We start from the raw sequence: 9,314 nt of genomic DNA on the forward strand, positions 1-9,314 counted from the left end.
TTGTGAAATTGCTGTTTTTATGCTGGGCCAGCATATAAATCAATCCTGACTGAAGTGCCAGGATTTTCACTTCTCAGTGTTTTATATTTATGTTGCAAGAAGATCTCAAAATGGATATATTCTTTGTTAAGGCTTGATGTTGACAGAATAAATGTCTTCTGTAACTGGAGCAGGCCCTACTCCTGATGTTGGCCTGAACTTTGCCGGACTTTAAATGGCATTTCACTGTCAGCATTTGGCCACTTGATCAGTACACCCATGCCACATCAGTTTCATATTCTGTTGATCTTACAGTTGTTTATTAATAAAATTAACTTTATCTGCATAAATTCTATTAACAATCTGCTAGTTTTTGTACTTATCAATTTTAGAAAGATAAGCTTCCTAAATAAAATACAGGCTTTATTTGTAAAGTATTTGTTTCATTCCTGCATACCATAGGAAGGAGGATCCACAGGCTGTTGAGTCTACTCCTTGGGAAGAAGATGGCTCAGAGGGAATATCGTCAGAGTGTATAAATACCTGATGGAGGTAAATAAAGTGCTAGCAGAATCCCCTTAGTTTGATCCAATGAGAGGTAAAAGGACAATGAGCACTAGCTAAAATACCAGAGTTTCATAAGAAAAAAAAAGTTATTTTTTTTTAACTGAAGGTGGTGAAACATTGGAGCAAGTTTCCCGGCTGGTGTAGTCTCCATCCTTGGAGATATTCAAAACAGGACTGTACACAGTCCTGAGCAGCCTGTTGTGGCTGACTTCAGTGTGAGCAGCCAGTCTTAAAGCAGATGAGAGCAGATGATCTCCAGCTACCCCTTCCAAGCTTGGCATTCTGAAATTGTTCTTAGGATGTGAGGAGGACATTTGGATTGGATTTTATAACTGATGAAGCCTTACAAATAATAAGTAGATTAGAAAGGATTAACAGAAAAATTGGGAGTCAGGCTCCTGATTTTGTAATAACCGAGTTCATTTTGTGATGTCTGAGGGCCCTGGTGCATGAGGAAGATTTTGTTTGTTGTTTCTGTTGCCTGCATGATCTCATTTATATTGGAAATAGGAAATAGTGGCTTCCTTTTGTCATATGTGTCTGACTGTAAGGCTTTTAACATCAGTCCTCAAAAAATGACCTAAACCCAGTGGTCATAAATGGTCTGCTCAATGTCTTAAAAAAGAAAATTTGCTAACAGTTCATGGAATGGTGAATGTCAGGCAGTTGATAACCTATGACATTTTGAAGAGAGTTGAAATTGTGACCAGAAAGAGTTCAGTCAGGGTCTGAATCATGGTTTTACCTTATAACTTTATTCTTACATACAAGGATTAAGGGTGGGCAGATAGGAAGTTTCCACTGTAAGACCCATCATTGGAGATGATCTAATCCTTCAAGCCAGTTAAGTCAGCATGATTATTAGACCTGGATGGAAAATGAAAATATGAAAATTAGGTAGTAAATCAGAAAAGTTAGTTTGACTGTTTAAAATAGTTATTGAAGTTATTAATTGATGGTTGGCTCTCTTCCCAGACGGTATTGTTCAAAAAATTGTAATTTCTTCCTCTATTATGCAGAAGAAAGAAGATGTACTATCCCCATAACTAAATTAAAAAATACCTGCATTGAGGAAGGAGTTCAGAGGAAGATTGAAGGGTGCTCATTCTTCCAGAGTTCATACATGTCTTATGATGTCAAGCTTTCCCAGATGTTTGGTTTCAGCAGTGTTTTGGCTGCAGCAGTGCTTTGCAGAGTGTGATAGCATGGGAATAAGTGTTTCCATTTCTGAGACTGAAGACTGTCAGTTTTCTGTCAGTCATCAAGGCTTGACACTTTGTCTTGTTTGCAAATGTTTGCTACACAATTCTAAAATAAAATTGAAATGGTTAAGAACGTTTCTCTTTGGTGAATACCATGGTGTATAATTTCTGGGGAGCAGATTTTTGCCTGTCTGGATTTCATGGACAGGTACCACTTTCCTTGGTAGTGGAAAATTCAAATTGGACTTTTCTTATTATTCTACGGGCACAGTAATTTTTTCCAAGTTCTTCCAACCACCAGCTTGAAATTCGCTAGTGTGTGTGCAGCTATGGCATCTGGATCTTCTTTAGAACCAGAATGTGACACTTCCCAGAAGTGCAGAACAGTCTGGATAATATTGATGAATATTTTTGTAGATGAGTTAATTATTTTGTCAGTATTTCAGCTGGTTATATTAAATAGAAGTATTTAGTGTGTTCATTTCTTATCTTGAAAAATGACCTGCTGTATGTATGGACCCACATTCCTTAATAAGAAATAATTTTAAGCCAACCTTAATGAGCAGTTTAATATGGATCTTACCATTGCCACTAATTATCTGATACAAAGATAGTGCTAAATTTATGATGCAAACTGTTAACTGGATGCTAAGGCAATGTCATTTCACAAAGTTCAATTACTGTTTTGTTAACATTAGCATTATTGAAACAATTTGGAGGTTACTCTTGATGGTCTGTTATTGTCTAGTCTTAACTCATTGCTTGATTATGATTTGATATAATTTTCTGAAACCATACAGTATCCTTAAGTCACTGTGATTATTTTTGCAGTTGTTGCTTTCGATTGTTATTGCTACTATTAATCTGTTTAATTAAGCTTTAATTTTTTTTTCCTTAGAAATGTGAAACAACATTCTTTTCATTTTGGACCTTGGTTGTTTTTTGTAATTTTTCCCTGCTCCCATTCAACTGTTTTTTGTAAATTCTGTTTTGACAATAGACCTTTACAATTTGCAGAGGGCCTAAATTCAACTTGTACTGGCTTTTAAAAAATACTGATTGTGATTTTTGGCCTCTTGCTTTCTTTGCACTGCCATGAGACTGGTGCTTGTCCATCACTGCTATGTATAAGCTCACAGGACCCTGCTGTCACATTCTGACTATTTCCACCATGCTGGGCTTGGCTCTTTTCCTCTCTGCAGATGTACTCAGGGTTTGGAGCTCGCAATGGAAGTTCTTCTACTTGTTCTGTGGTAATTGAAAGCCAGCACATCTTATCCCATTCACTAAATTGCAAAGCTGTTTCAAAGACCTTGCAGGACTTAAAAGTACCTGCAATCATTATTCTTCAGTAACAAATTAGAGTTCTTACTGACATATTTTCAAATGTGTCTGGCAGTACAACCCAGGGGAGACTTCAGTCAGTGGCTTTCCTTTGAACAAGGTTTTTTCATGACGGATTTGAACACACTAGGGAAAAAAGGGAATTGTCTAATTTTTTTTCCTGAGTGCTAGAAAATTAACAAAAAGAGTGATTATTTAGGAGAAAATAGTGAAATGCATGTATTAATTTTCAAAAGTATAATCCTAGAAGCCTAAAACTTGGTTATTGACTAACCCTGAAAGCACAAAGTCTGAATAGGAACTTCATTGATAATTTCACGTGTTTTTTATTTGTGAGAAAGCAAGTCTAACACACAACTTTACTTTCTTAGTATATCTCAAAAACACTGGAAAAATTTAATGCAAATCAAAGCTTATATTGCTTACTGTCTTTATCAACCTATGGTTGCTTTTTCTTGATTCCTTTTACGTATTAGCTGCTTAACTCATGATTATGCTTTTAGGTTTATTAAATACATGAACAGGTATAAGGTGTGACCATATAGCTGCAAAATTAAGGAGCAATTAGTTCATAAAGAATGAATTAGCTAATTTTACATTTTAACAAACAAAAGCAATACTGCTCCCGTGTATTTCAGCTGTATAAACCTTATGCAGGCTTGTTCACATCAAAGATTTAGTGAGATTTCATAGTTCCAGAAAAACTCCCAGCCTAGCAAGAAGAATGCTCTGCTGGGGAATGGTAGTATGGGTTTTAACAGAAATGAAGTTTTGATCTCAGTGCAGAAAAGAAAGGAGCTGCCCTTATTTCTAGAATGGCATATGATAACCCTTTGCTTAATCTCTAAAAAAAGTATAGGAGATGGAAGCAAGTGTGAGGCTGGGGCCTCTGAGTGGAGGCAGGAACCGGGTGGTAACACCAAACCAGGATAAATAAGAGAATAAAGGTGGTATTACCTTTTTACTTTTTCTTTTAGTTAATGCTTTTTTTTTCTGACTATTTGGATTCTCTTTTAGGGTCCCTGTTTCCGTAAATTATATAGGAAGCCTGAATGTCTCCCATGAGACTTTTAGAGTGCTTAATGCTTACATAGAAATGCTACAAAAATTCATCTTCGTGGTTCTAATTGATTTCTGGACCTTGCTGCAAAGGGTTCTATAGTAAAGACACTCATTTCACTGACATGCTGCCTTTTCTTAATTGAGATCAGGAAATCAAGTGCTTCCAGAAAGTGGGATGCTGCAAGCCTATATTAAATTTGTCATTTATTTCTAGTGTTATGTTAAAAGCTTGTATTGACCTTCTGTACAAGAACTGATATTTAAATGGAAAACTAAACAGTTAATGGCATTACTGGATTATCTAATATGGAAAGATAATGGTTTGTATTATCTGCAGTCTTGATTACAGGAAAAGTTCTATCATTTTGTATCTATTTACGATAAGAAGCAAACTCCATTTTCTTCTCTCCATTTTTTCCTGCTAAGTGAGAGGTGATTTTTTTTTCCCAAAATTTTTGATTTTCCTTTCTCTACCACTCAACATTGATCAGAATTATTTTATGGTAAACCTTGTATCAGCAGTTCCAAATGAGGTTTGTATACTTTAGTGTTTCTTCCGTAATACATGCAGTGGCAGAAAGAAGATACTCAATAGAGAATTTAGAATTCCAGGCAAAGCTATAACAGTACTTAGCAGAATTTTATTTGAAGGTATTAATCTAAACCAGAGGATTTGTTTGGTGTTGGCCTAGTCAGGTTGAGTCAGAATCAATATTGGACCCAGATCTCCTCAATGTGATTGTATTACCTTTACTGCAATGTTTTTCTTCTCTTACTCAAAATGTACATGTGCCTGCATGTGTAAAGACACACACACGTGCACAGCCATGTTTGCATTTGAACTACAGTACAATTACCAAGATGCTGGATCATAAAGACAAAAAATAATTTGTGTAAGTATATAGTTTTTGAACATGAGGCTGTTGTGGAGAAAATAGATGTAACAGAGCCTTACTGCTTAGGCTCACTCTGCTTCATGATTCCTGTGGAAAAATTGCATATCTCCTTAGCTGTTGTAGCTACACAAAAGCACAACCATTGTTTGTGCATCACAGAACGTTTTCTGAATTGTGGAAAGAATGAGAACCAGAAGGCATGTGACTTCTGAGGTCACAGTTCATAAGTTAGAACTATTACATCTAGCTTGTTTTGGTCTTAAATTTCTGTTTTCAAAAATCTAAAAATTATGATTTTTTGTTAATTTGTAACATTTTTTTCCATGTGCTGTTCATTTACCTTCTAAGCCAGTTCTCTCAGCTCTCTTAGATAAAAATCACACTATAAATTATTTTTTAAAGTTGGCATAAATAATCAAATCTATTAAGTATTTTTATACCAAAATAATCTATTAAAAAATCTACATTTATTACCAGTGGGCTTTTAACTTATTACTTTTTCCAGAACAATTTAATGCCAGAGAAGCCAATCAATAACACATTCAAATGTTTATAAGATTAAGTATAATGCTTAGAATGTAACAATTTTGGTAAATGTAGTTTGATCTTTGTGACAAATGTGGTATAAATAGTTGTCAAGAAGGCTGAGAAGTTTCCACGTCCTACTGCATTGTCACTGTAGACAGAACCTCCTCTACAGTCAGTTACTGAATATTTTGTGAAGCTTTCCTGTTTTTTTAAAATTTTTTTATTGTATGTAATTTTTTATTAATTGTATGTATTTTATGTATTTTTTGTTCTATGTAATTTTTTATTACCTTCTAAAAGCCACACTTAACAAAACAGGTTCTTATTTTCTCTAGCCCCTTTATTGGTGATCTTACCAAGCCGCAGGATTATGTCATCTGCATGAATATTTTCCATTATGTCTGTCCAATGTTCATATCAAAAGTTGACTGTGTGGGTGTGTCAGTTGTTTCCCCCAAAGGGTGAGAGATCTGGATGAGCAATAGCAGCCATTCTACTGGATGTAGGGAAAGTGAACCAAATATAAACCTTTCCACCTTCACTCTTTCTTTTCCATTTTACGTTGGTGGGACACGGTGTGGCAGGTTTCAGAATAGAAGCAACACGTGTGAACTTTTTGCTTGTAACTCTGGCAGCCACAACCATACCCTCAAGTGGTTTGATGTGAGCTGGATGGAGGGGAAAAGGAAGAAATGCTAGGAAGGTGTGGCCACTCTTCCCTTTAAAAGGGGACCCAAACTCTCCTAGTATTCCACAATTACCACAGACTTTGTTTACAGCAGTTACCAATGTCCTTAGAAATCTGAATCTTGGCTCTTTTCTTACACTATTGCAGATGTGATCACACGTTGGTGTTAATATTTCAGATCTTTGTAAACAACAATGTTGGCAAGATACAAAAGCCCCACCTTGGTTCCATGAACTGAGTACATTTGAATAAAGATCATCTAATCTTGCAGTCTAGCTATAGCACAAAAATCTTAGTATCTGGTTTTCAGATATCAAAGTAAAGCTTGAGGCTAAAAGACCTCTGGCTTATTTCCAGTTTGCATCCATGTGCCTTCCTGACTCTTTCAGTAAGCAACACTATATTCCTCCATCCCTGTGGCTCTCTTGTAATTTATTTACCTGGGGAAGATCTGCTTTTAGATGCAACATCTGGTTTTCAATGATTTCCTGTTCTTAGCCAGCTGAATTGTATGAACTAGAAAGAGGTCAAATCTGTTGCCTGAGGTCACACATTGAATGAATGCCTGAGCTTGGATTTAAAGTGAGATCTGGAGTATTCCCTCTTGTTTCTTTGCTACTTGCAGCAAATACTTATTTTAAAATGTCAGGTGTATTTGGGAATAATCAATTTGTATTACATACAAGAAGGAATTACAATGCTTAACTTGCTGTTTGCCAAGTACATACATAGTTCTTGAAAATGTTATCTGTCAAAGCAGCTAGAAAGCAGGAAAATGGTATTTTACAGTTACAAAATTTAAACATATATAAAGCAATAAAAATACTGTTAACTGGTAAATGAGGAGAAACTTTTAAAAACTCAGATAATTATTTATGTTAATGCCAAATTTAGTACAGTGCTATTTCTTATAAAGTTATCCAAGTGAAAAGAAAATGTGCTCTTTATTCTTGTTCTCAATAATAAATTATACTGTGTGTGTCTTTACAGGATCTGAATTAGAGGACTGTGCACCTCTGTGTAGCATTTTCCTGGTATTCTGCTTGAAAAATCCATTAAAAAATTTAATCATCATGAAAGTTGAATATTAGAAGCTGCAGAAATTCAGTCTCTACTTCACTGCATAGCAAAACTTTACTTGTGATTAAGGATATGGAAAAATGAGTTTATCTCTATAGTTAACAGACACGAACACTTTTAACATAGATTAAATACTTGTAAAGATGTTTCTCTGCTTCTTCTGTGAGCAATGTGTGTATCTACAGAGGTGTTTCACTCAGTGGATACCATCATCAGGACTCCTAATATCTCAAATCAAGCTGATCTAAAATAGTCTCTTAAACTAAGAACTGAGATAATTCTGACTGTTTTGAATTTTTCCATTAAAAAAAGTACCGCCACAGTCCTGTGCAATTATAACTGCAGCTCCTAGATGGAAACAGGTCATCTGAAAAAGGACTCCCTTTCCTGGCTATTGTGAAGTTGGGTAGTCATAAAGCACCTAGGAGAGCAGTTGAAATGACAATCCAGTCTAAATGGAGTAGCAATAATTATGCTCCCAGCTCCTGAAATGAACTTCACAGTCGGTCAGCAATAGCACTTAACCATAATAGTTTAAACAGCTCCTGGGAATGTTAAGAAGTCCTCTCCATCATGCAGAGGCTGAAAGAGGAAAGAAGCTGGGTCAGTCAGGCAGAGAGACACAGTTCAATGAAAAATAGCAGAAAGCGTTGACAGGAATTATTCTGACCCGTGACACTTTTTTTATTTCCTTTACTTTCTGGAGGTAATGAAAGGGACATGAAAGGGAGCCCAAGAAGGAATGTATGAGAAGTTTTATCTTCTCTTTTTGGCTGTAGAAGCAGTCTCATGTTTGGAGTCCTATAAATCCAGAAATAGGCTGCAATGTTTTAGGAAAGGCTGTATATTGTTGAAATCAGGAGGGGCTTTTTTTTTTTTTAAGAGCCCGCTGTCTTGTTCATGGAGTCTGACAAGAAAACAAAATTGTTTCTGTAGGGGGCTCCCTGTTTTCTCCACAAAATGTCCCCAGGAAGGATATGAGTGCTCTTCTGTATTGTAGTGTCACAGAAGTGAGTGAGTAGGGAGCAAGGAACAGATCCTGCAAGGAATATGAGATACAGCAAAGCACGAACAGGAAAAGCCAAGGCAGGGGCCTGGAGTTGATGGCAAGAGGATCTGTGCAGCTTGTGGGACAGAATCCAGCTGTTTCTCTGAGCTGGAGTTTGGAATAAAAAGCACTGAATTTGGAGACTGTTCTGGCCATCTCTTACTTTATCCCATTATGCAGGAGGAGGAAAGCAGGAAGGTTTTCCTGCTGCCCTTACACATTGAGCCCACAGCCAGATTAAGTTTTTATTGAGGGTCTGCTAAAGGACTGTAGCATGAAATAAGCTCTTGCAGTCAGGAGTTTACTCCCTCACATGGTTTTAAAATACAGAAAAGAATGAGTTTGAAAAAGTCAACGGCCAAGGTATTGATGGAATAGTTAAACTAGTTAGTAATAGACTTCTACAATTCTGTGTTATAGAGGGAAAAGCTTTTTTTTTTCCTTGGTCTCAGTATTTTTTATAAAACCTGGGGTATTTTTATTTGGCACATCAAGAATGTGTGGAAATTTTCACTTTATTGCAAATAGGCTTCCTTATTATCACTCTACTGAAAATGCTTGAATTTATAGGAGGGCATTAAGTGAATAAGGGGGCTAGTGCTTAAGTAGAAAATATTCAGCTTGGCAGATCTAAAGTACTATTAGGTCATTCATGAGAGGAATAAGTGTTTTCCCTGAATCTTCATTTGGACATAACTTGGAAATATTCGCATCCTCTATACATCATCATGTTTCAACTCTGCTATCCTGCAAAGGCAGGAGATACTTAGCTCAGTCTCTTGTATGGATAAAGCTGGAAGTGACATAGGCACAATAAAAAGCAAGTAGCAGAAGAAATAAGTGATTACTGTTAATTTAAAATGCAAGTCAAGTTACAAAAAGAGGCATTATTCAGATACTTCAAACACATTTTGAAGCAG

General features: G+C 36.1%; 1 long non-coding RNA gene across 3 annotated transcripts in view; it reads left to right on the top strand.

The window, feature by feature from the left end:
• The window catches only part of LOC106629244 (uncharacterized), an 84,390-nt gene extending 81,743 nt beyond the window's left edge, over positions 1-2,647 (top strand). For 2 of the 3 annotated variants that reach the window (XR_001332456.3, XR_003379482.2), the window contains one exon: positions 442-2,647. This is a non-coding gene — a long non-coding RNA (uncharacterized LOC106629244). The remainder of the gene's footprint in view (positions 1-441) is intronic. The other variant, XR_012580451.1, reaches the window with a different exon arrangement.
• The last annotated feature ends 6,667 nt before the right edge of the window (positions 2,648-9,314 follow it).

The sequence above is a fragment of the Zonotrichia albicollis genome, chromosome 5 (genome assembly GCF_047830755.1).
Source record: "Zonotrichia albicollis isolate bZonAlb1 chromosome 5, bZonAlb1.hap1, whole genome shotgun sequence".
Taxonomy (NCBI): Eukaryota; Metazoa; Chordata; class Aves; order Passeriformes; family Passerellidae; genus Zonotrichia; species Zonotrichia albicollis.